Raw genomic sequence first — 27602 nt, forward strand, 5'->3', positions numbered from 1 at the left:
CCCAGGAAGAGACAACACAATAAGTGATTTGCTTTATATGTGGACAGTGCTTAAAGGAATTGTTCATTTCCATTGTTTCCAGTGTCATTTTTTTTATTCTTGGATTCCATGAGATTGTTTTGCATGATTGACTGCTTAAAAGGACTTTTTTTCATGATGCAGCACCTCAATGCATCCACTGTCTGAAACAAGCTACAGCCAGAGCTGTGATGGTCTTCAGATATCCCATCTGATATTCTGAAGAGCCAAAAGTAGAAAAAACTGGCAGAAAGGTAGTGTTAGAGCTGTCTTTTGACTATGTTTACACATTTTTATGTTTATTGTGTGTATCACCCATTGTAGAAGTATATAAATGTTAGACAAATTCAGCTATGTTTTCACAAAAAACAAAGACTAAAGATTGAAAGCATTTTGTTCTTTGGACTCTTACAAGAGAGTAAAAAAAACGGTTAATATTATGTGCACACACTTATTGCATTGCACTTTTAGGATATATAAAATGACCCCAAACATGACAAAAGGTAACCTAACTATGATGTTATATTGGCTGATGTAAATACAAATCTCTTATAGTAAAATAAACATGCATCTACAAACAGCACTACTGAAATTCCTTCATTAAATAGCTTGCCAAAGTTCTTTAACTCACTATCAACATATTGATTTTCTTCATACATAAAAGTTGGCTTTTTAATTAGATGGTACATTTCCCAAATTGACACTAAACTTTTAAGTGATATAATAGACACCAGAGACTTTTTACATTCAACACACAAAATGCAAAACAATTAGTTTAACTTAGAAATCAATTCAAATAGTCCATAATGAATTTACCTCCATAATCCATTGCTTCATCTCATAGAAGAGTGTCCATGAAATTAGCAGATGGATAGCTGGCAGTTAAAGTTTAATAGTGCAGTGTTCCCTGTCTGTTTAGAAATAAACTGTTCATCAGAGCTTCAGAATTAACAGATTAGCTCATCAAAGGTCTGACGGAGGGCTCAGTGAAGCCAAAAGCACCACCACAAAGACACCCAGAATGTGTAAACTACAGTTTAGGGCTACCCTAAACTACTTGTAGATAATGACAACTTTTAGTTTAGCAAAGAACCAGCTTGCTTAATGTTGAAATAATAAATTTTAAATTGATTTTAATTAAAGATAAATGACCAAACACAATTAGCAAAAGCAAAAACACTGTAGTTTCCTCTGTTACTAAAACATTGCATATATATAGTTTTTACTCACAATGTATTACAGACCTAAATAAACAAATTAAAATACTACTTTAAGTCTTTAGCTGCATAAAGTTAACAAGAGTCACTGATAAGGAGTGTATTCTGAATTTTGACATAATGTTATTGGCATCTAACTTTGTTTGTTTCTTCCAGCTGTTTAGAGAAGTCTTTTTCCTGAGTTAATTACCTAACTGTTGCATCGGACAATGGCAAGATCCATTTGGTAAATATGTAATTATGAAGCAGGAACTTTAATTATAATTACCTTTAAAGAATTTGCCACAAAATGAAGACAGGCTCTAACTCCAAATAATACTGCAATCCTTCTTTTGGACAGATGAGATGGCTGAAGGGTGGAGTTACAGTTTACCTGATTTCTTTTCAAAAGTGTACAAAGTGTGTGTGGACACACCATAGCCATAGCTACATATAAAATCTAACTTGTTTAATTATCAAAAAAACTATTAAACTATTGGGAACAAGGTAAGAAAGTTTTGACTATGTGTTGTACTGCCACATTTTGCCTATAATGCATGATATTGGTGTGGTGGGCATATCTAAATAAAACTGTAAGGAAGAATAAAGAAACCAGCAATCTTACCAATATCTGAAAATGGCTTCTGTTTCTTTTTCTCCTTCTCTCTTATTGTGTGCGAGTGTCAGCATAGCAGTTGCATAAATCATGTTCAACTCTTAATTCACTGAGAAAAACCTGTCACATCATTTTCATAAAGTTAGGCTGCTATTCAACTCTTCTTTATCCCCTCACTCAAGTGCCTGTCCCCGATTTCGACCTATTTGTCTCCGCTGGCAGAGTCTGCTGCTCTGTTACATTCTGAAAGTTCAATGGTCAGGAGGACATCCTTGCTCTAGCAGCACAGATCGTGACAAATAGGGAAAGGAGCGGGGTTGTGGGGCTGAATAAGAGGAAAATCAATGAGTGGGAACACTTTTATTTTTATTTTTTGCTTCTTGTCTTTTTGGGGTTTTTTTCCACATTTCTTTCTTTCACACTTAATTTCTCACAGTAGAGGGTTCTTCTGTTCTGCAGATATCTCTGTGATTCGACTGTTGGTAATTAAACTAACCGTCTGAATGACTGATGCAGATCTAGATAAAGGAATTATCCGTGGCTCCCTTTCACAGAAAATTCTTTTGGAGCAAGTGTAGAATGACAGTTTTAAAACTTGACTAAGGTTCTCCAGAGCAAATCTCTACTGTACATGTATAATGTATGGTGATATGTAAAGCAAGAGAGCCATTGAGAAATACTAAGGCAAAGGTGTAAGAAGAGTGAAAGAGACAGATAAAGAGGTGAAGGGAAAATGGCTATAGAGAGAGAGGTAAGGGGAGAAAGAAGGTGAAATAGCGTAAAACGCTGAGCACAGGGTGCTGCATGTTGGCGGGTATCAGGGGGAGTATTTGGTGGCTGGGAGCCAGTATGAGTGAGATGAAGGGAGGCGAGTCTGCAGAGCCAATAAATTACGGGCCTTCAAGCCCCACTTTACATTAATGGAATGTGCAGCGCTGCTCTCTCCAGTCTGCTGCTGAGATTAAAGAGTAGGGAAATGGCTGTGGACAGGCTCTCCCCAGCCTGGGCTCTTGGTGTGTTATGGGCCCAGAGAAATCCACAGAGTGGCCCCATGGTGCACATGCCCACAAAGCAGTGAAGACTCCACATATAGGTCTGGACTTTGCGTTTTAGTTGTAATATCATTACAACAAAACCTCCCAAGCATCTTTAAATTGTCATCACAAGCTATTGGCTTTTGGGTGCTCTCAGAGAATTTTCTTCTTTTTTTTAGAATCCCCCTCACGTTGGTGTTTATGTGAAATACTGTATTAAAGATCAGTTTCCAGGAAAGTCAACCTGGATACAGTGCGGTACTCTGAAGATTTCTTACAGATTATGTGGGATAACGTGTGCGAGTACCAAAGAATGGCTGAAGCATATCCACCTAAACCCTGCTCTCTTTCAGCCTCTAAACCCATTACTCCACTATTCATCTCTCAATTGAACTGTGCCACTGTTGTGTCTCTGGCTTTCTCCTGGTGGCTTTACACTTGTTTGATGTAATCAGATGCATCTGGGAAGATTCAATTAAAATGCCGTTGCCTTTCTTAACTACTTCTCATTGCTTGCATGTCTCCTGCCAGTCTTTTAAAGTGATTACACACAATTATTTCAATTAGATGTCAGGAAGTAGTGCCATCATCATCAGACAGTAATCAGGTTGTGGAGGAGCGGTGGGAGCCATAGAGCGACAGCTCCTCTCATTCTCTTTCATTAAACATGGAGGAGAACATTGCTGTGCATTTTCTCTTTTCTTTTATAGTTTCCTTCTATTTTTCCAAAATGTGGCACACTTTTAGAAATGGAAGAAATACACTTTTTTGCCCCCTGCAAGCTGCTATCATGTCTGCTAATGAATTAAATCCATTTCTGGATCACTTTCTGAGAGACGGGTGAAGCTGAGGGATCGAGTGAGACACAAAGGAACAGGCCTCCCGTTTTCTCCCAGACAGAGCCAAATACACAGCCTTCTGGCTATGCTTTCCAGTGAGGAGCAGTCAGTATGATATGAGTTCCTCCCATTTTACAGATAATTTCAAATTCAAATTGATGTTAGCACGTGGAATGACATAGATACATGCGATTCACCCCCACAACCAACCCACCCCAATACCCATTTTTGTCTTGCTGCTCGATTCACATATGCACTGCAACTCTGAGACATTAACCGGCAAACCTTTACACAAATGTGTGAATCAGTCAGATAGGATATTCAAATATTATACCCTACCAACTGTCTTACACAAAACTGATGTAATGTGTGATTGTACTCATGTGTGAATAGAGCAGATTATTGTCCAAGTCCTCCTGCAAACACTTCCCAGGTATGTCTCCTCACCTAAACCCTATGGGGTATTTCCAGTTATCAGAATATATATATTGCAAACTATTGCCCGTGTTTTGTTTCCTCCTAAGTATAGGCAGTCAGTTATTATTAAGCTTTGAGTAAAATAAACAATATATGAAAAACAGCAGTCCTAAGATTCTTGCTAATTAACATTTATAAAAATACAAACAATAACAGAGAAATTTCTATGTCTTTGTATGTTGTTCAGCAGGAGCTCCTGCATGAAGCTGTGTGAGATGTTTATGGTGGTCTGTGTTTCTGTTGGAGCTCCAGAATGCTTGGGGAGCAGAATATGCCATAGCAGTTCCTATGGGACTCTGGTATCGTAACAAAGCTGCTGTGGCCCCTTGTTGTGATAACAGAGGCTTTGCAGGAGGAGACATGCACAGCATAATGAACAACCCACCACCACTGCAGCACACGGTGCACATACACTCATTTACACCCATGTACACGTACATACAAGGTCAGAAGCGCACTGGTGTGTCTTTTTCCTCCTATATTATTTCACACACACGATAATCAACAATACACAAAAGTGCATACACAGTTATGAGGCAGCTCAGACCTCTGCAGCACATGCTTGGTTGCTTAGCCAAGGCCACGCTGACTGCATGCCTTAAAGCAGCATCAGTATGCTACAGGCATGATCCAGTGTCTACACCTCTCTGTTCTCCCTCCCTTCGTCCATCTCTCTTTTACGCCTCCCTCTCGGTTTTACATCTTACCTGCACCACTTTCTCCATGCAAACTGGGCTCTAGTATTCTCTCTGTTCCTGGTTGCTCCTTCTCTAAGTGTAAAACAATCAGATCAATCGTTTTAGCTAGCCCAACTGCTGTGTATTCATCTTTTTTGCAATTTTCAACCTTCTTATTTATAAATTGTGTGTATTTTCTTCTACTCCCTCACTGTTTTATATCTCTCTACACTTCTTTGTCTGTTTGTATCACCATGGTCTTGCTTCACTGCAGACTGGGCTTTTGAGTTTCCAGGTCCAAGTGGAGAGCAGCATGTTTGGATAATTATTCCGTTAGGATCAAGCCATACTGGTTAATGTTGTTTTTTTTGTTTGTATTGTAACCAGGGAATGGGGCCATTAATTGCCCCGCTGATGGCTGTCATCATCCACACCCCTCTAAGTCCGACACACAGGGGTAGAGTGTGTGTGTCTGTGTGTGTCTCAGCGGGTGTCTGATGGGAGGGTGCTCAAGTGTGGAGGACTCATCATGGGTTATTAGGAGCATGCAGGGGGGCCATCAAGCGTGAGAGATAGAGAGATAGAGGCAGCAAAGAAATGAAAACAGAGAAAATGGTTAAAAGTGAATAATTTCTAAAGCAAACTATTGCTGGAACAGAACTTTAGCTATGATGAAGTAGCTTCCTGCTCCTCGGGATACTTTTTGTCATTTTGGACAAACTTTTGTTGCTATGAATACTGTGTTTTGGGGAAGACAATGAATAATGTTAGATTTATGATGAGGACTTAAGTAGTTGGATGATACAGTTTTAACTTTGTCTCTGTACACAAACATTTTAAATTATTTTTAGTGAAGAAAGAAGACCAAGATACCCTGTACTCTGTATGATGTCACTGAGACCAGACCGGACCCACCCACCATCTATTTAAGTCTTTTGTTTACACTTAGCAGTCATTCAGAAGTTATTAAAGTAGGAATGGCCTTTAAAGGAAGAGAAACTAAAAGGACTTCTTTTAGTCAGTGAATAAACTCGGGAACTGCGGCATGAGGATAAATAAGAATTAAAACCCCAGCCAGACAAACTAGTTGATGACAACAGTCATGAGGGAAAAATGAGTATTGCAATTGGTCGCTGGAATTTGCAGTGAAATCAATTGCTAAAGCCCCAGTCATGCAGCACTAGAGACTGGTCATCGACCCCCCTGGACCCCCTGATAACCAGTGGTTGCTAGGGAAAACTGCAGTTGTTGAGAAAATGAAAATGATCGCAAAGGGTTACTGAAAACCTCCTTGCAACTGTTTTGATCACTAGAAGCTGCCCAAAGTTTCTATGAAACACTACAATTAATGTATCGAAGAAGTTAGGGTTAGTATCTTTCCCAAGTGTGGAGCAGCCAGGTATCAAATAACCAACCTTCTGATTAGTAGATGACCTACTCCATCTCCTGAGCTACAGCCACCCCTTGTACACTTCATCCTTCTAGTTTTATGAGTGTATACCTGCCAAAAATCACCAGCAGCTGGGTTCCACTCGCAGCTTTTCTTGCCCATTGCCACTGGGTTTGGCAAACTATTTGGTTCACTGGATCATGAGCACATCTTTTGCTTCTCTGCACCCTTCTCTTCTTCATTCTGGTACAAATTAGTCTTAGTTATGTCTGTCCAAAGACTCTTATTCTAGATGTTTCGAGGAATCTAGCCTTTCTCGGTCTTGAGTGTTACCTGCAGAGATGGGCAGTAACGCGTTACTTGTAACGAGTAAAGTAAGGGATTACTATTGCAAAAACAGTAATTAGATTACCGTTACTTTCCCATAGGAACGCTGCGTTACTGCGTTACTAAAACCGTGATTTTTTTTTGCGAGAATGTCTCACGACAGTGACGTAAGCGAGTGCGCCGTTAGTGACAACAGCTGTGTGCAGATCAACAATGGATCACATATCGATTGTGGGAGAGAGTATGAGCGTGCAGCGTTTAAAGCGTGGAAGTACTGACCTTACTTTGAGTTTGATTCCATAAAAAGTGACAAAACCATTAGCGTCCATTGTGCGTGGGAAGAAAACTTCTTTTTACAGCGAAAAAAAAACCCTAAACAAGCACCGAGTGCGCAACGACGTAATGGGAAATTCACAGAGAAACTTGCGGTTTCTTCAACTGACCTCAGCACACCTGCACCAGGGTAAACCTCCACCTACCCCAGTCCTGCTTTACAGGTGAAAATAGAGCAAAAGGACCGCTGAGTCTTTGACTTTATTTATTTTCTGCTGTGTTTTACTTGCATCTATTTGAAAGACTGAGTGTAAACACAAAAAATATTTTATTTTATGTGCTGGAATGTGCAGAAAATAGCTTTAAATGTTAAACTAATTTATTCAAGTCAGAGAATGTTGCATATAATTAAATGTTTGCTTGATGCATAAAGTTAAAAGATTAAAACTGATAAAACAAGTTAAAAAAAGAGACTTTTCCATTTGATTACATTTTGTATGATGGATTATGCAGAAAAAGTAGAATTGGGCTGAAAGATCTATCGCTTTATCACCTCTTCAGGTTGTAAATCGTGTTTTTAAAAAGTAACTAAGTAACTAAGTAATTAATTACTTTTGAAAATAAGTAATCAGTAAAGTAACTGGATTACTTTTTGGGGGAAGTAATCAGTAATTAGTTACTGATTACTTTTTTCAAGTAACTTGACCAACACTGGTTACCTGTAGTAAATTATTAATAGCCCTGCTTCCCTTAGAATGTTCATGACTTGGTGAATATTTTTCCCCCACCAAGGAAATAATTCTGTGGTCCTCGCTTTACTTGTCTTCTGTTGTCTTTAGGTTCCTTTGGTATTTCTGGTGTGCTCAGTGCATTCATTCTTTATAAAAATAAATAAAGTTTCATCTAGTTCTTTAAAAAGATCTGCTTTATTTTAGCCTTCTTTCTTTGCATCAACACTTTTGGAATGGTATATTAAGAGTTAATGTGAACAGTGAATATCCTTAATGCATATTCAACTCAATCTGTAATGGAAAAAGAAAGGTGACACCTGGCTATGAATCTGCTTATCAGCAGAGGTGGAAAGAGTACTAAAATATTTTACTCAAGTAAAAGTACTATTACTTTGCTGAAATTTTACTCAAGTACAAGTAAAATTACCTGTCTAAAAATGTACTCAAGTAAAAGTAAAAAGTAGCTCATTTAAAATGTACTCAGAGTAAAAGTTACATAGTTTTCTGTCAGCAGGAGGACAGCCGCTTCCGAGTAGTGCAAAAAAAGACAGTGGGATATAAATCTCAAAGCAGTTCTTTTTTAGTGAAAAGAAAAACTTTACAAATTAAAGTGCAGTGGCAGTTAAACTGCAAGTCTATACATGAAAATGGATAATGGTCACCAAACCAATCAACCAAACTGTCAGGTATCACAGTGTTTTCAATACAAAACCATATCATTACTTCACATGAGAATGTGTTCTAAACTGTCAAATAAGAGAACAAATCCTGAACTGAACGGCAGCTGCTTTAAAAATGTTTTTTAATTTTTTAAACATGGCCCTGCCCTACTGTACTTCTAGATTAAAGTTCCTTTGTATCCATCCTAGAGTGTTACTCTCTGAACTTCCTGTTAATTTTGAGGAGCAGTTGATTTTCAAAGTTAGTAGAGTTCATCCTTGCTCACTTTGCAGTGAACAGTAGTCCAGCACAGCTAAAGAGACGTTCGAAGGCAGCTGAGGCAGGCAGGCCAGTGTTAAGTTTGAGAGAAAGTTTTTTGATATCCTTAATAAGACATCAATGCATTACATAGCTACCACTGGTAAATTATACCAATATACCTTGTGTTTTTTTTTTCACATCCGTTTCTTCGAGTTCAGGGTCAGCAGAATTCGACGGGGCTTCTTTTTTCACTGGATCTGTAACACCGATGTCAAGACTCCATCTTTAACGTGACCTTAGCGCCAATTTGTTCTACTACCCATCATTCCCTGCAGTATTTCCGAAGCGCAATGGTTTTTTTTATTTTTATTTATTTACTCAGTAACGGGTGTGATTGAAAACGTAGCGAACTACAATACTTTATAAAAAATATACTTAAGTAAAAGTAAAATTACAGACTTGAAAAATGACTTTAAAAAGTACAAATACACAAAAAAACTACTCAATTACAGTAACGCAAGTAAATGTAATTCGTTACTTTCCACCTCTGCTTATCAGTTATTTGTCTGATCAATTTCAAGTCTGTAAAAATAGAGAAACTTTATAAAAATTGCGCTAATTAACAGTTAAAACAGTATTTTATTTAAAACCAAATAACACAGGGATTCTTTCCAATTCAATTCAGTTTTATTTATATTGCACTAAATCACAACAACTGCTGTTTCCTCAGTGGTTATGGCATCTGTCCTCATGTCTAAGTCGTTGGCTTGGTCGGGAGTGTTAAAGACTAATGAGCTAGTGGGGTGGGGGTGGGTGGTACTGATTCAGGGCCATAACCACCGAGGAAACAGCAGCTGCTATCAAATTCCTTAAAAATGGCAGGGTGCCAGGTCTGGACATAGTGTCTGCGGAACTGCTTAAGCACGGCGGACAGTGCCTCATCAATGAAATAACGGACCTTTTCAATTCATCCTGGTCATCGATGCGAGTGCCAGAAGAGTGGCGAAAAGGAGTCATTATAAAGCTCCCCAAAAAAGGCAACCTGGCAGACTGCAACAACTGGCGAGGAATCACACTCCTTTCTGTTCCAGGCAAAGTGTTTAGCATTGTCCTCCTCCGAAGACTCCATAAGGCGGTGGACCAGAACCTCCGCCTCTCAATTACTTTCGTCGATTTCACAAAGGCATTTGATAGTGTCCATCGAGATTCCCTGTGTAATTTTGCCCGGTCATATGGCATCCCTGAGCAGTTTGTCAAAATATTCTAAACTCTATACCTTCATTCCAGTTGCTGCATTCGCACAGAGGAGGGCTACACGGATTTCTTCACCATCGAGACCGGTGTGAGGCAAGGGTGTATCCTCTCTCCCTTCCTCTTCCTTCTTGTCATTGACTTTGTTATGCGGAGTGCCATGGACCAAGATGGCTTTGGGATACCCTGGCATCCACCAACACGCCTGAATGACCTCGACTTCGCAGACGACATCGCTTTGTTGGCCGACATCCAGAAAAACATTATTACTATGACATCATGCTTGGAGCAAGAGGCAGCCAAGGTGGGCTTACGGATCAATGGAAACAAGACCAAGGTCATGAGGATAGGTTACGTGTCGAATTGTAAAAGCGGGTGCGTTTTTTCAGCGGCTCCAGACGACCTGGTCGACCTCAAATATCGGTCTGGCGACGAAGATTCGCCTGCTCAACTCCATCGTTATACCTACCGCGATCTACGCCTGTGAGACGTGGAAAACATCAGCCAGAATCACCAAAAGACTCAATGTGGCCCAGCAGCTATGGCTAAGATGGATCCTGGGGGTCTCCTACTGCGACCATGTCACCAACGAAGAAGTACACCGTCAAACTGCCACACGTCCCCTCCAGGACATTGTGACTGAGCAGCGTGTGCGCTTTGGAGGCCATGTTCTACGTCAACCCCCACATTGACTGCCTAAGCTCGCCATCACATGGAACCCACCCCATGGAAGATGCAAACCAGGTGCCGCCAACATCAACAACCAAACGACCCTATTTGAGCAAGCACTTGGCAACAATGGGAAGGAAAAACTCCCTTTTAACAGGAAGAAACCACCATGCCGTTATCAGAGTAATTTTCTCAGGTGTTGCAAAGGTACTCAAACCACAGAAGGCATTGCATTACTGATTTAACTGGTTTGGGTCGGTTGGGGGACAGGAAAAATCGCTGCACGTAGATAAAATGTGAGAAGAACAAGTGGCGCTGCTGCATTTAGTAATAGATATGAAATGGTTAGATCATTTTACACACACACTTACACATATATACATATGGTGCACACACTGGTCGCTGTCATTGGCCACTGTTAATTTCCTGCGACGCACATCACAGCACATGAAGACAGATAAGAATAAAGGATAAGAATCTAGACAGCCTTGTACGCCATGATTAATTTATTTCATATTCTGCTTGCCTAGAATAAATGTGCAGTTAATATTTTATATTCCTATGTCTTTCCTCATGATTCCAACATGATTATGAGGGAGACACGTAGTCGGTGTGCATGTTTGGGAGGCGAGAGAGCGAGAGTGTGAAGGAGACAGAATGAAATCATACGTTCTGTGAATCGCATTGTTAATACTCTTTGTGTCTGTGCAGTGTTGCTAATGTGACGTTTAAGTAATTGAAATTGAAAACAAAATTAGATTGAAAGAGACAATTAAATGGGAACAGGAGATGACTGGAGTAGAAGAAGACTCTGAGGAGAGAGGGAATCACAGCATTACCATATGTAGTTCAGTGTGGGGGAGGAAACAAGTCCTGACACAGTTTTTTTTGTTTGTGCATCTAAACAATGCAAGAATAAATAGAATAAACCTATCTGTCTTTATTTTTTTCAGTTTAGCAGCAAGAAAATAAACTATATAGTTTAGTATTGTAGATCATGTGAATTACTCTTTTGGCCTCAATAACGGGCTGAATGCATACATACACAGAGATAAAGAGAGAGTTACAGATTTCATATAAATTAATAATACTACCCTTGAAATTATGTTATTGTTCATAATTGAAATCTTAAAATAAGCATGCTGAGAAGTCATTGGGTATTAATAGTATAATTTGCCAGATTCACAAAGCAATTGAAGACTCAAAACGCTTCATCATTCTACACTAAAATTATATGATGGAAGTCCCACGCATGCCTCCCTTTGAAGGTGTATGTAGTAATTGTATTTCTGTGAATATACCGTATTTTTCGGACCATAAGGCGCACTGTCGATGAAGGGCTCTGTTTTCATACATAGGGCGCACCAGATTATAAGGCGCATTAGGCGAAATAAAACAGTCAGATAAATCAAACTTTACTCAACTCATTCTTCTTGCTTCCTCCACTTCCGTATCATTGTTTGATTAATTTTGAATTCTCTTGCAGCTGCTCTATTCCCATGTTGTTGCAGTATATTAATGACTAACCGTGTTTTGTGGATAGATTATCTCAGTTGTTCTCCTGACTGAAGTTTGGTCCGTTTACAGCAGCCTGCCATGCAATTGCATTTGTGCCTAACCATCGAGAACCCTCACGTTAACTTTTGTCGAGTGGACAAAAGTTAGCGTTCATCCTCCAGCTTCAGTATTTATGTTATGCTAACATAGCTGTGTCGCTAGTGATCATGTAGCACATCATTATAGACCACCTAGTCCATCTTCAGTAACCCTACAAAAGTCACTGCTGTTTGTTTTTTTTGTCTTCATTTATGTTGGAAGTGATAGCAGAGCTGTATGTTTTAATTCTTTCAAAAATCTCTCAGTCAGAACATGGTATATCATGTTTAGGTGGACACTAGCGAGCTAACTTCCTGCTAACTTCTAACTCCATTAAATTTAATAAATTCAGTTTTCATGGATGCCTGGATGTTAAACTTAATTGTTACACCTGGTAAAGCAGCAACGCTGATCATTTTATTAAAGATGAAAGGATTTAGACAGTTTTTAACTCTCAGTGATGCCACAGTGTTCGTTTGACTTTGGGACCTGAAGCGGACAGAGTTTTGGTCCCAGATTACTCTGCGAGGCTCCTGACTACGGTAGCTGTAATGCTCCGACGATCCACCAAGCGATGCGGCTTCGTAGCTTACGAATGTCGTATTAAAACATATTTATGCACCACATAAAATCGGTTCGAGGTCAGTAAGCACAACCAGAATACATACATAAGGCGCACTGGATTATAAAGCGCACTGTCGATTTTTGAGAAAATTAAAGGATTTTAAGTACGCCCTTATACTCCGAAAAATATGGTACATACAAATGTCTCCACAGATTAATGCAGAGAAATATTTTATGGTGATGAAGTCAGCATGTTGCATTTGGACCTGCATGTCAAAAAAAGCTGACCAGTTGACCCAGCCTCTCTTTGTGAGGGAAGTTTGGATGGAAACTCTTGATCTGAACTGGAATCATTAACCTGTGCTTCAAATCCCTGCTCTGCGCCTGTAATGATGTTGAATATTAGAGTTAAAAAAGGCATATTTCTGTATGAAAATGAATAGTCTCTTTACTGTAGACAAAGACACATGTTCCTGCCTTTTTTCCTTTACATACTCTTGTCATATGGTTGCAGTAGGAGTAAAGGAGCAAGTGGCGATAATAGGAAGTAAGAGCCATAGGCTGATGGAAAAGTTAATTAGAGGCCAGGACAGTCATCTCCACCTTCTGACCCATTTCCACCCCTCCCATCATCTCCATCTGCATCTGTCATTCACATTCCCACGACTGCTAATGAGCGTATTCTGAGGCATACATTATGTCTGCAGCTGTACCTTTTTCCCGGTTTAGTGCAGCTCATCTGTTTTTTTTTTCTCCATCAGAAAGAGCGAGCTATTCGTTCCCACCATGTCTCCAATTAGAATCCCCTCAATTCATGTTTCTATCATTTCTCCCTCTTCTCTCTATCCTCTTGTTTCTCTCATCTGCCGGTGTTGGAAGCAGGTTGTAAAACAGCGTGCCTTATCCAAATGGAGACGAGCCCTGCGGTCACCGTAGTTTTGTTACTGAGGCAGAGTCACATTATTCTCTTTAGTCTGCTTGTGTGTACGCTTATGTGTGTATATGTGTGTTTTGAGGCTGTGCATGACATTAGCCTCGCAGTCACAGGTAATGATCTCATATCCCCGTTGGTGACTGGAGGCACACAAGGAGAATTATATACACACACACACTGTGAAAGGGAAAGATGTGGAAAAGAGATTGGTATTGTAATGGTACTCTAATGGGTTACCTGACAAGTGCTTTTTCTTAATGTTGTATCCCTCTCTCCCCCCTTCCTTTTTTCTCCCTCGCTCTCTTCTACAGGTGCATTTTCCCTCTTTGAGGAGCAGTGATATGGACACCAGGTGTGGTGACGCTAAGGTATGCATTCACTTCTGAGAGCACACACACTTGTGTGCTTTTAACACGTTATGAGAGGCGCTGCCCTCTCATCTTATTTGTTCAATTCTACCTTTTATTCAGAAAGTTGACCAAAAATGTGACACTTTGACAGAACGCTATGCACTGTGTAATACACTTTAGTGTCTGTGTGAATACAATACCCTGTGTGAAGCTAACAGTAGTGTAAACTCATACTAAATGCTATAGACAAATTAGTACCCCAATAAAGCATCAGACATCCATGGATGTTGTTGTCTGGACTAAATGTGGTCAGCCACTCACAGTCTTTAAAAATATGCCCCTTTGCTTTTAAATGTGGCAGTAAATGGAAAGGTGAAGAGTTTTGACAGAGACCTAAACAGAACTATAATTTTAACCATAAATTCATGCTTACACACAGTAATTTTCCATTGATTATAGGGCTGAAAGATGCCTAAATGGTACTAAGCTTTCAGAAATGGGTTAAACATTGTTTCAAAACTGAAATTTTAATATGTGTACAGATCACAACTAGTTGTTGTTTTTTATTTTGTTTGGTTGTGAATTGTTGTGATCTGATATCCACACAATGTCGGCTCCAGGTACACGTACAAATATTACTAATGGCAGCTTATCTTTTTTTCAACTATGAAAAGTACATGTAAGTGTTGTTCCCAAATGCTTAGGTGGAACAGTGGTGAACTGGTAAGCAATGTGTCATATGACATACTTGATGCCGCATGGATAAAAATCAGCCAAAGAGACGGCGAAGAACTCATGTATTTAAGAACAACGTTCCATCATTTCCCATTTTTATCTCAACTTCAATGGAATATCCTTCAATACTAAAACCAAAAAATGCTGTTTATCAAACAATTTCTGATACATGAAACTGTAAATAAACAGCACAGTGAAGGTGGTCCTCATCCTAAAACATTCCCCTCCCTCAGTACTCCACACATGCAGAGGAGTTCAACCTGGATAGCCAGCCAGCAAAATGTTAATGCGGACGGCTTTTCAATCTGTCGCGATGATGCTGTATTTAATGTGATCCATTGACGGTTTCTTGTAAACCTAGTTTTTCATAGAGCTTTTAATCAACACTTAATTGTTTACGAATGTGCTACAATATGATAATTCAAAGAACAGACATAGTTTGACATCTTCAAGAAAAGAATTCATGAAAAATAATCAAAGTTAGATAAATCGCATCTGTTTTTTACATATTAATTTAGAAGTTTCAAAGTTTTTGGAAGCATAAAAATTAATAAGAAGAAGCAAAGCATAGAAGTTTTGAAATTAGGTTTTCACATGCTGTACCACACATAGGAATGTCTTTTTCTAAATATCTTTTCAGTGTCCTGCAAAAATGTCTCAATTCTTTTCACGTTTTTAACCAAATCTTTATTTTGTTTAGATGTCTGGACTGTTTTCAAGGAGCTGTTGCTGGGTTGGTGGTGGCCAATTCCCAAAAGTCTGCTGCTGCAAAAAAAAAAAAAAGAAAAAGGAAAAATGAATGACCCAAGAAAACCCAGAGGAAGGGGGAAAAAGTGTCATGAAGGCACCTTTTGCAAAAAATCTGAGCCTGCTTTTGAAAAATTAGTTCTGGATGCTAACATTACACTTTATACTGACCCAGGTTATTTAGCTGGTGCCAATTTGAATATAGTTTCAATCAGACAAATTATACCTGCTGTTAAATTTAACATTTCTTTAGATTTGAATCCACCTGCTATCAGATTAGATGTTTTTTTTTCTCTTCTTGCAGCCTCTCACCCCCCTCAGACACACAATGATGCCCTTATATTCCTGGCTCTCAATTTTTCTATTTATACCCACTGAGATGAGCAATGAGCCCCAGGCATCCCTCACTCACTAACCAAAGTACACGTTGACTCACACTGGCACAGAAACACAATTTCTCCCTGAAACACAAGTATACACGTGTTTTGAGTTAAAGTTGAGGTGGAGGGTACAGAGTTTCATCAGCTGTGTATCTGGCCATATCTACTAAAGTAATGCAGTTAGCAATAGTGTGTAGCCTCAGAAAACACAGAGGACTGGAGTTCCTGCTGTGTCCTTGCTTTCAGCATTGTGCTTCACAGCATCAAAAGGAAAAGGCATTCTAAAAACCAATACCATTTTCTATTCTGCAATTTTTTAAACCTGCCTAGGTTTGTAAACCTAGGCAACATGAAAATGCTATAAATAAAAGAGACAAGGCAGTCTTAGCAGAGCCATCAAGAGACATAATCCTGAAACAACTTTTCATTACTGTCACAAAGCACAATATTTGCATTTTTTTTAATTCAACAGTGTAAGCAAATTTTATATTAATCTATAAAGTCACTTGACATTTTTTCTGAATCTGACACACAGAAAAGAGTGAGAAAGACACTGTGGGGTTAATACCAGTGCTATAAAGGAAACCTGTTCTGAAGTGTGTGTCTAGTAATTAACTTCGGCAATCAAAAAGCAATTAGCAGCAAACCATTAACCTGTTGTTTTTTTGTGACCTCAACTAAAAGGTGTGTTTATCACATTAAATACACGCCTGCATGCCTACATCTGCACATGTCCAGACATACTGGACAAGCTATCAAGCACAGAGGGAAGCAAAGAAAGCTTGAGTACTACTGTGTAACTGAACCAGTAAAAATGAATGAAGACAACATCCATGAGACTCAGCCTATTCTGCATTATTTACAATATTGAGCATGCACTAAAACTGTTGTCAGCTTGACTATCCAAACTTCACCTGTTATAATAGGATACTCACTAACAAGTGAGCATTTTAACTCTTCAGTACAGCTTGAGGTTGCAATCGTATGCCAATATAATGGTATAAAAACTGACGATTTTTTTTTTTACATATATTTGCTCATTGTCAGTATTTAAAAAAGCATGTAATGTAAAAACCATAAATTAGTATTTTATATTTATCAGAAACTGCATTAAAAACACAATATCTATAAATGTGCTTTTGTTTTTGTGTGTATATTAGAAATATTTGAGATAGCAGACAGCAGTAGACACATTGCCAGTATAGGAGAATGTCTGACTAGCAGGTGCTTAATATGTTTGCTCCATATTCAGTTAGAAATCAAATAAAAGGCTTTTTCTTGAATAATTTTCATGAACACAAATAAACAGAAAAATAAATCAGAGCTGCAAAACAGTCTACAAAACTGATGGAAATTAAAGCTTCACTGACAACTTAATTCATGGACAAAACACATCAGCTCATGCTAATGTTGCTGGTAATGTTATCACCACTGCGCCTGTCACTTAAAATCCTGTTAATCTTTTCCTGCTAATAACCTTCTTTAATTACTTCCCAGGCCCAAATTATGTTCCTATTATGATACATATATACATGCATATAATATTTAAGCATGGGGTTTGTGTATTTCTGTGCTTATTTTCTAATTTTTTGAAAACTCTTATGCAGGGGTGTCAAACATAAGGCCCAGGGGCCAAAATTGGCCTGCCAAAGACTCCAATCTGGCCCACTTAACAACTTTAGAATATATGAAGTACATGAATATATGAAGTACTTTTAACTGTCTTTTCACATGTTTTGCAGCTGTTCCTATTGATAAAGCCCCCACCACCACCACGAGTAAAACTGGTGAATTGGTATCAATCCATAACATAACATTAGTATCACAGATATAAACTAATCTGAAAACCTGGTTTAGGGTGTCTAGACTGAAAGTAAAGTGAGTTTAGGATGGTGGTAGGGCTCATAGCTGTTATTATAGAGGGATGGGATACCCTTCCTCCCCCCCTCGTTCAAGGTAGCTAGAGGGCATCTATGTGTGTAGATTCCCATGTCTGTATATGCAAATGTTTTAATGAAACATGATGAAATATGATGGAAGCTTTCAGAGGCAGAAGCCCTCAAAGTTACACATCCTGATAAAAGCATAAATGTGTGACATTTCTGCCTCACGTTGTTGTGTTTAACCCCCTGCAGGTTGGTGCACATGCACAGACGCGCTCACACACAAACCAAATCATCCCAAGTCAACTACTCGAGTCAACCTTGTTCTGGTGTTGAGAGTGCATGAGAATACATACGAGCCACTCACCCAGCTTTGAGGTCACTGCCCCAAGTGCTCAGATTACCACAGACACCACCGGTCACTTCACCTTCTACTTCTTGTCAAGCTCCTCTCTCAACCACTCTAGGGGGCATTTCCCATGTTGATACTCTGCACAGATGTTCATGTATACAATACCAGCCACTTTATTATAGCATTCCACGTATGCCTTGCCTACTCGCATCGTGCACCTTGCTGTTATGTGCTGAATTATCTTAAGGGTATCTTTGCACCGCCTGCACCTGGGGTCTTGCTTGGTGTGGTAGACCCCAGCCTCTGTTGATCTCATGCTCAGAGCTTGTTTCTATGCTGCCATGATTAGTGCCTCTGCGCTGTTTTTCGGTCCTACCAACCATTAGTAGGATATTTCTATAACAGTCAATATATATATTCCTTTCTGATCTATTTTCCATCTCAAAAAGCCATCTCTCCTCATCTCCACATGCTCTTTTCCTCCCTTCACATCTGTCAGGTGTTTGATATCCTGATACATCTGAGTTATTGAAGAGTGGCATGCTTTGATAGCTGCAGTTGAACTGTGATATTTCATCTTCAGAAGGGGTTCCAGTGTCATATCTCCATGCCATCAACCTCTGCTATCCCTCTCACTTTTTAGTTCCTTCTTTCTGACACACACACACACTCGCACGCACACAACTCTGGATGTGTGGCGAAATACAGGAGAGAGTTGATGAGATAGGTCATTGTATCCTTGTGTGTACGTTTGGCTCATCACTTAATCTTGTTTTGTTGAGACCCATCTTGTGTAGATGGGTCTCTCAAATTCACCTCCAGACATATTGATGCCTTGTCAGAGGAGACTGTGTCATTCATAGGTGTCAAGTGATTGTAACAGTTTTATTGTATAGTCATGTGACCACAGTGGGCATATTTGATTGCAGTATAGAGGTACAAGACTTCGAACACATGGCTACAATTGGCTCTTTAACAAGTGAAACAACTTGTGTTCAGCAGACACACAAATAATAATCACTCAACTCCTTTTCTGTTGGGTTGGGTTATTCCATCTCGATGGTAGTGCATCTATAACTGACACCACTGACATCACATCTCTGTTGAGTTGTGATAAGATATGGTTTGACCTTCTATGCAGAAATATCCCCAGTCACAGCTTATGTTTAACCCTGAATCTGAATTATAGCAGGTCAACATGTTAGAGGCCTCAAGGTTCTACCCAAGCTTTTGCTGAACTGACTGTCCATAGTACCACTGTACTGTGTAGCGTTTACATCAGTTCAGCTCTGCAGAACTATGCTCAGGCAATTAGAGAGCTGCTTTTGTTGCCTTTAACGAGTTTGACCAGTTTTGCTGATAATATGCACAAATTTCCATTCTTTCTGCGCTTCTTTTTTTCTTTCCCTTTTTATTTTTGGTCTCTGTCCCTATTTTTCTTTTTTCCTCTCCTATCTCTTTCTTTGTCCCCTTGCTGAATATGTGTGAATTAGAGAAATCCTAATCCTCTGAAATAAATATTCTTTTTGAACAGTACACTGGAGCTGACTGTCAGATTATATCCATCTGGACATTCCCATGGATTACCCTAAAAGAGTTGTATGTGTCCACGGGAATGAATGGTTATGTGTGTGTGCGTGAGTATGTGACAGGTGTTAGTGGAAGGTGAGAAAGCTATCTACTGATTTAGCAACATCCAGTGCTTGGCTGTAGCACGGTACACTACAAGTCAAATGAATTTAGAATACAAAATATGAGTCAAAGTTACAATCTAAATATCTAGTAATTAACAGACAGTTACATTCTTCAATCAACAGAGTACATGAAGTTATTACTTTTTAAAGCCTGCTGTCATCATAAAGAATACTTATAGTTTAGTTGAATGCAGGTCTAATTATCTATTGCTACTGCACCTACTTATACTGCGTACTAGTGACATGCAGTGACTTTTGCAAGCTGAAAGAAATACTGTTCCCCAACTGTTTGACAAAATATACTGTACCAGATTAAAAAAAAATATGTTGCCTTTCTTTTGTTCTTCTATATAAGCTGTGATGAGTTTGAAAGGTGAAGCCAGTTAGGAGGTACCTTAAACCTGTATTCTGTTCAATGGCCAGTAACCTTTTGATATTTTTATTTTAAGATTAATTTTTGTAATGCAGCAAAGTGAAAGCAAAATATTCTGTGGAACTATAAATTTAGTTTAATTCTTATCTGGTCTGCTGGTTTTTATGGGAGCTTGGTGCTACGTAAACGCTAATCAAAACATCGTCATTAGATAAACTCTTTTTCTGGCATCAGTGTAGTACAAATTTCAAAGCGTTAAATATGTTGTTCACTTTGAGCAATCTGACTCAATACATTAAAGATAGCATTTAAATGAATATATTCTGCAATATGTACTGAAATACATTTTAAAGTAACACTCCCAGCACTTCCCACATGAGGAATTATCTGTTCAACCAAGCTGAGACAGACGGACAGAGACTGAGAGCAGAGAAAGGTAAGCGAGAGAAGAGATACTGAGGGAGGATGATACGGCAAAACGGGCAGAGATACTGAAGTGTGGGAAGGAGATAGAGAGGAGGGCTCTGCATAGATAGAGAGAGCTGACTACAGTTAGCACAAGGAGCGAAAGGATGATGTTAGGAGAGAGTGGTGAGGCACTGCATGAGGTTATATGATGGGGTGAAAAGTTTAGGGAGAAATGTGAGGTGGAGAAGGAGTATTTATTATTCAAATGAGGTTTAGAAGCACAGGAGTAGATTTATGAACAATATAAATATGTCCCTGTGAACTTCATGAGAGCTACTAACATTTTACCCATTTTATAACCACAGAGCTTGCACGATATTCAGTCACTCAGCATCACATTGTCACTCCTGGTCAAATGTCAGTATCTCTTGGCTTGAAGATCTAACCAGTAATCATAGAAAGAACATGAAGGATTGATAGTAATGAGACAACAAAATATACGACAAAAAACCCCAAAATCAAAACACAGGGCGTCGCGTTCATGGGGATGTGTTACTTGAGGTTTCTGTGAGATGATGAAATACGATTGACATCCCTTTTAGAAGCTAAAACTTGCGCAGTGGCTATAAAAAAAACAATTGTGGATGGTGATAACATTTATATTTCATGGCAATAGCCAAAAATAGAATCCAAGTATTGTACCAGGAATATGCATTTTAATATATCCATGTTTTTTTCTTCTTTTAGGAGACTCTTCTGTTACCATCATATCTGTACCTTTGTTCTGGCCTAATTTAGATTATTAATGCTAGTCTCTGCTAGTCTCACACTAGTCTGAACACATCTTAAGTAATGGCTGTAGTTATACTTTGAGAGTAATCCAATCGTTCTTTGTTGATCTAACAGATAAAGCAGTCCTCTCTATTTCTTCACTTTCTCAAACAGTTAGATCCAAAAATATTAGAATAGATTTTTCTTTATCTGAGGAGACCATTAATTTGCATGTTTTGAAGAAAACTTTGAAATAATCCAAAAAGATATAGAATTTATTGCACTTAAATAAATATATGTGTTAGTATATGTGTAAATCTATGTGTAGGCATCGGTGGGGTATATATCTCTTTTCAAAGGAACAGTGATATTAAGAACTAAAGGAAGAAGAGTGAAGAAGTCTGAAGCTAAATTGTTATTCTAAGCAAAAAGGACTTTTTCTGCATCTGATCCCGGCCAGACTGAAGTTTTCTAAGGGGTATGCGTCTGGGTGAAAAAACACTTTGTGAAAACTGCACCAGTTCTATCTGAAGCACAGTCAAGCAAACCACGTTACCCACAATATCATGTGTATAAGCCTTTTGCAGAGATAGAAAAGCACATTTGAAAGTCCTGTAAAGAGAAGACTACTCAGTAATGATTTCCTGGGATAAGCAGCAGTCGCTAAAGTCCTTCTCAGGAGGTGAAACAAAGGCCAAACCCTATTTAACTGTTCTAGTGACAGTAGATAATTGGAAAAGTTTGTTAATGAATTGGAACAGAAGGGTACAGCAATGGAAGGCTTTCTTTACAGAGATTAACAGGAGAAACAATGATGCTGCAAGATACACTATGTGAGAAAAATATTGGTCCACACCTTTTAATCTTTGAGTTGAGGGGCTTTCAATCCAATGGCCACAGATGTATAAAATTAAGCACCTAGCCATGCAGTCTGCTCTGACAACCATAGTGACTGGGTTGTTCAAAAGAGCTTATTGAATCTGAATGTGGTACTGTAAGAGGATGTCACTGCTGCACGTCTTCCCTTCCAGATATTCCTCGAGTGGCTGTAAGTGGTATTATAGCAAAGTGGAATTGTTTAGGAACCACAGCAACTCAACCACAAAGTGATAGAACATATAAAATTACAGAGGAGGGCTGCTGACTGCTGAGGCACACGATGCGTAAAAGTCGCCAACACTTTTTTTTCTTTTTTTTTTTCTTGCCTGTCCCGTTTGGCTCTTTTGCCATCAGAATTATTGTCTAAAGGCAAAGAAAGATGCCCAACGGATTTACTTTACCAAATTGACCATCCCAGCCTTGCCGTAATGGTCCATTTGATTCACCTTTTATTGTTTATTTTATTTTCACTTGCTGAATACGGGACAGACTTGACTGGAGGAAAGAAGGGGAGAAAGAAAGAGGGAAAGAGAAACAGCTGAGAAGAGGGACGGGGGAGAAGGGCAAAAAACAAAAACCAACAGAATGGGCAGCAAAAAAAAAAAAAAAAAGCATATATCGATCACCTGGATCACCTGTTGAGAAAGAAAAAGGAAAACAAGCAGAAGAGCAGAAGAGAACAAGAGTAATAGAATAAACAACATCACAATGATATATGGGAATAACAGTAAATACTAAATATTAAACATTATTGTGCAGCACATAAGATCAACAGAACACAGTGTGCTTTGAGGTAGGAGCAAAAAAGGGTGTAGTTTGTGGGTGTGATCACCCGTGTGTACACCTGTGAGCATGGACGTGCTTGTTTTTTTAAAAGGTTCCTTCATGTAATGATCTGCTAGAGGGTGTGGGGGGGCCACTGCCCCGTCCTCCAGGGCATGAAGCAGGTATGGAGGAGATCAAAACTCCAGACATCTAGAGGCCCCCAGAACACAAGAGACCAAGGAAGACTAACAGAGGGGCAGCCGCGCCACTGTCCCAGAAAGAGCTGAGGAGAGTCCCAGATGAGGGTTCACTCAGCAGCCGCGGAGCAGAAGCCAGGGGGAGTTGCAGTGACGCGCCCGTGAGCTCCGCCGGCAGCCAGCTGTGCCTGAGTGACCGAGCCCCAGGCCGAGAGGCCGGGGGCACCCCACCTCCGAAGTGGCCCGAGCGAGCCCCAGGCTCCAGGCCCCGATAAGCGGCCGCCAAGGAGTGAGCCGGTGTGTACCTGGACGCCCATCCCCAGACACAAAGAACCACCAACGCACCGATGTCTGAGGGAGTCTGCCACTGGCAGGGGAAGTGATGGTGGGGGGAGATAGGCCTCCAAACCTTGGAGGGCCTGAGATGTCCCCAGAGAGGTGGCGCCTGACACCCAACCTGACATATAGACACAGACATACAGGCACACACAGATACAAACATCCATTCCCTCCCTCATGCTCAACCAACATGGAGACAGACATAAAGAGACACTGTACACACGATCACACTCCCCAAGCGTACTCTACGAACCGGGTCTAGGTACCCTTGCCCCTGGAGGGGGGAACTGCACCCAGACCCAGGTGGTGTTACCCTTTTCCCTGCGGTAGGGAGAGGCAGACCGCCCCGACTCCGCAGCAGCAGGGAGGCCCCACACTCCAGACCGCAGTTGGACGGCCAACTCCTCCTAGCCCCCCCGCTCCAACAGGTCGCAGAGAACGGGGGTGAGAGAAGACTCCAAACCTCCCTCCACCCGCTCATTGTAATGTTGATGCATGTGTGTTCTAAGGTGCATTTAAAACCCAGGAGGGCATGGAGCTACCTGCCAGAGAGCAGCAGGTAAGCGCATGGTCCCTCCTGCTAGCCCTCAATGTCTACGTGTATTTAAAATTGAGAGGTGGGCAACGACGCCAGGGGTGGGGTGTACACCCTGATGGTAACTCGGATTCCGTGTATCGTGCCCACCCCCAAGATCCTATATGTATGTGTAATGAGAGTGTGAGTAATGTGAATGTCTAAGTTGTGGGATAAAATTGAGGCAGAGGCAGCCAGAAGGGGACAGGGGGGGGGTAGCCTCCTCTGCACCCTGGTGACATACCCCTACTCCAAGGCCCTGCATGTGTGGGTGGTTGTGGTGGAGCGGGAAGAGGGAGGCAGCTGGAGATGGGGAGGGAAGGAAGGGAGGGGCAAGTGACCCCTCCCTGGGGCCAGCTCCCCCGCTGACCCCAGTAGGCACCCCCATACTCCGCGACCCGCCAGGGGAAGGGGGCCCAGGCCCATTCAGACCGGGGCCCAGTGCAGCGCCTCCCGGCCCCACAGAGCCCGGGACAGTCCACCCAACCCCACCACAGAGAAAACTGAACCCACCCCATCATCCACTCATCTTCCAGACTACATAAGACAATAGACGCCCAGGCTGAGATCTTCCTCCACCTCTCCTGTATCTCCCCTTCCTGCAGAGAGAGTTCCTGAAGAGAGGAAAGCTCCTGCAAGATGTGACAATCTCCCCCACCAGTTGAAGAGCCCCCCAGGTGGCTCGACGCACCGGCGGCACCCTGCGCCAGGGCTGGGCCCCCATGCACCCACCCGCCCACAACCCCGGCAACACACCAACCAGGACCCAAGCCCCCGAGGCCCGGCCAGTCGCCAACACTTTGATGACTTTTGAGTTCCAAAAGTCTCATAGCGTTAACATCAACACAGAAATTGGGCACCGTGAGCTTCGTCGCATGGGTGTCCATGTCTAAGCATGCTGTTGGAAACATTCACCTTCACTGGATGGATTACATTCTGAGTGAGTGAATGCTCTGCCATTTGCTTTGTTTCTATGTGATGTAGGTTCATATTTATGCTGAGCATCATGGAACTGGCAGTCTCCTGATCATTCTCTGAACTGGGTTACTTTGATAAAAGCTAGCATTATTTGTGTTGCAAGAATGTTTTCGAAACATGGCAAGATCATGCTACGCATGACGTATGAAGTGGCAAAAACTAATGCTAAGATGTTCTGAAATTAATTTGTCTGGAAAAAATACTTTTAGACCTTTTTGTTTATTCCTAAGTAGTATTTTTAACATATTCCACACTATGCTCGTGTCATACTCTTACATTAAAATAAAGACCTCTATCTTTGTTTGAACACGGAAGAGATTTTAGGTGGAGGAGTGCCGAGTGTCTTCCAGTGTTTGCAGAGATCAGAGGAATCGTGTCCGTGCTGAAGCTCCTAAACTCCCCACAGAAGTGCAACACATTTGAGAGTAGGGGATGATGATTTAAGGCCAGAGACTGGGGGAGAAAGAGAGAAGATGAGGTGCAGGAATAAAAAAGTAAAAGGGAAGGATTAAATGAGGACAGGCTGCACAAGATTAAGGCTTATGGGAGACTGGAGGAAAATCATGCAGCTGAAAAATATGATTCAGTCAGCTCAGTATAGTTGCATCACTCTTATAATTACATTTTTTTTGTCATTCTTATACTAATTAATCAACAACATTAAGGAAGATGTATTTTCTGTCTTTAGGACACTTTTCTTTCATTTCTTCAAAACTTTGAACTTGAACTTGAAAACTTTAAGTGTGTGCTCCCACTCTCTGAGCAGGAAGGTTAGACACCATGGTGAATCTGCCAAGTGCATGACTCAGAAATGATTTGGGCTGCATGACTTAACTGTGGGTGGTTAACCAATCAATAGTCTGTACTGAATGACTGGGTGATGACTGGCTGGTGCATTCATGTTTCGGTGAGTGGGTTTTGTATGCCAGCAATACTTGGTGTGCAGAAAAAGAGTTGATGTGTGATGATGGTGAATTTTGGACAGTACAGTCATCTTAAAACTTGCCTCTAAGCTACATCCAGTGCTGTCTGTTCCAACAGTGATGCAGCCTCTCCATTCACAAGGACTTTGTTTCCACGTGTCTTCATTTTAAACCTAAATCCACCAGTAAGCTCCTCCTCCACACTCATCCACTTTTTTTTCTTTCTTTTTTTGTGGTCATTATAGTTCTGTAATAGACATTTTTAAATCCTTCACCATCACCCAGTGCTTCTCTTTTTCTCCTCTTCACTCCTACCTCCCATCTCCCCTTACTCCTTGAAAGCTGGAAATCAGGACAGTTCAGCAGCGGAGGGGTTAAGATGAACCCAGCCTTGTGATTGGCTGCAGGCCGGCGGTCTGAACCAGCCTACAGATAGAGGTAACCAGGCAACCTCAGAGAGAGAGAGGGAGAGGAAAGAAGAGGGGGGCATAGGACCGAGGAGCGGAGAAAAAAAAGCGCTGAAAGAAGCCTGGCATAGTTTTGTAAGGATTGTGGGAAAAGATGTAAGGAAGCTCGCACGCGCTCTCTCCGGCATGGAAAACTGGATTACTCTCCCTGCTGAAACACACTGTGGATGTCTGAATAAACCAGGAGGGGATTCACGGGAATGAATGGAGACTAAAGCCTTTTCTGAAAATGGGAACTAACAGTGCTCTTTTTCGCAGTAGTGCAAAGGTAAGTGCGTCAATGCAAACAGCCCGAATGGAAACGAACAGAACAAGTGGCAAATTTCGTCCTGTGCGTAAGGTCCTGCCAGCGTGTACTTTTTAGATCGCTGTGTGATAGTTGAATGTGATCAGAAGCCTGTGGATTCTGTGTGCTCTGCCACTGACACTGCAATGAATTATCTATTGCTGCTGCTGCTGCTGCTGCATCGGGATTTTAGCGCATGTATGTATGTGTGTGTTTGTGTGTGTGTGGATTGAAGCTTGTGGGGGGAGTGACCCTCTCAGAGAAATAGTAGAGGGAGGCTGTGTGTGTGCTGTAAAGCGGGAGGGAAGACAGCGGTTTGGTGCATTTGGCGTGTGTAGTTTTACGGGGCGTCCCCACACTCGGAGATTCCGCAACAGATTTACGCGCTTAACGACTATAAAGTGTCGAAACCATAAGTTTTATTCCTTTCTCTCTCTGAAACACACGTGTTTCCTACCCCACTTGGGCAAAATTTGACATAGGAGTGCCCTGACTTTATAGTTACCGTATTATACTTTGTGGGATTTTTCTTGAAGATAGCTTTTTTACGTGTCTTTTGTGACCTTACTGTGATTGAGCTTTTTTTTTTTTTTAAATAAACAAGTTTATAAAAAAAAAACTTTTTAATTCTCTTTTGTGTATGGAGGTCTTCTGATGTATTGGCGTTTGTCCACGTTTTAGAGGGCTGTCTCACAATAGAAGGGGTATGAAATGTACTGAAACGCAAAACATGATGAGATTCTGTTGATGAAGTGAAAGTGTAGAAATCCATGCAATGGTGTGTGAGCTACAGATGGTCCTCAATCACTAGGTTTTGGTTGATAGGGTAAGAGAGAGGGCGACAGATCCAGGGGAGGAGAGTTGAATGGGCAACCCGGTCAGGTTGCTTTGGGGGGGCCCAGGATCCGCTGCAGCTAAAAGCCGCATTAATCATGAAACCGTGGCGCTCTGCAGACCCTCACTCTCTTCTCTCTCCCTGTCTGGCGCA

At 40.8% G+C, this 27602-nt stretch overlaps 1 protein-coding gene across 2 annotated transcripts in view; it reads left to right on the plus strand.

Annotated features, from left to right (window-relative positions):
* The window catches only part of dab1a (DAB adaptor protein 1a), a 226543-nt gene that overhangs the window by 118690 nt on the left and 80251 nt on the right, over nt 1-27602 (plus strand). The window contains exon 2 of one of the 2 annotated variants that reach the window (XM_085263877.1): nt 13825-13881. The gene's annotated coding sequence lies outside the window, so the exon portion shown is untranslated. Of the gene's footprint in view, nt 1-13824; nt 13882-26070; nt 26597-27602 lie in introns of those variants that run through there. The other variant, XM_085263876.1, reaches the window with a different exon arrangement.

The sequence above is a fragment of the Mchenga conophoros genome, linkage group LG23 (genome assembly GCF_057382185.1).
Source record: "Mchenga conophoros isolate Kocher_MC1m ecotype Shallow Benthic linkage group LG23, M_conophoros_male_GT1.1, whole genome shotgun sequence".
In the NCBI taxonomy this organism is placed as follows: Eukaryota; Metazoa; Chordata; class Actinopteri; order Cichliformes; family Cichlidae; genus Mchenga; species Mchenga conophoros.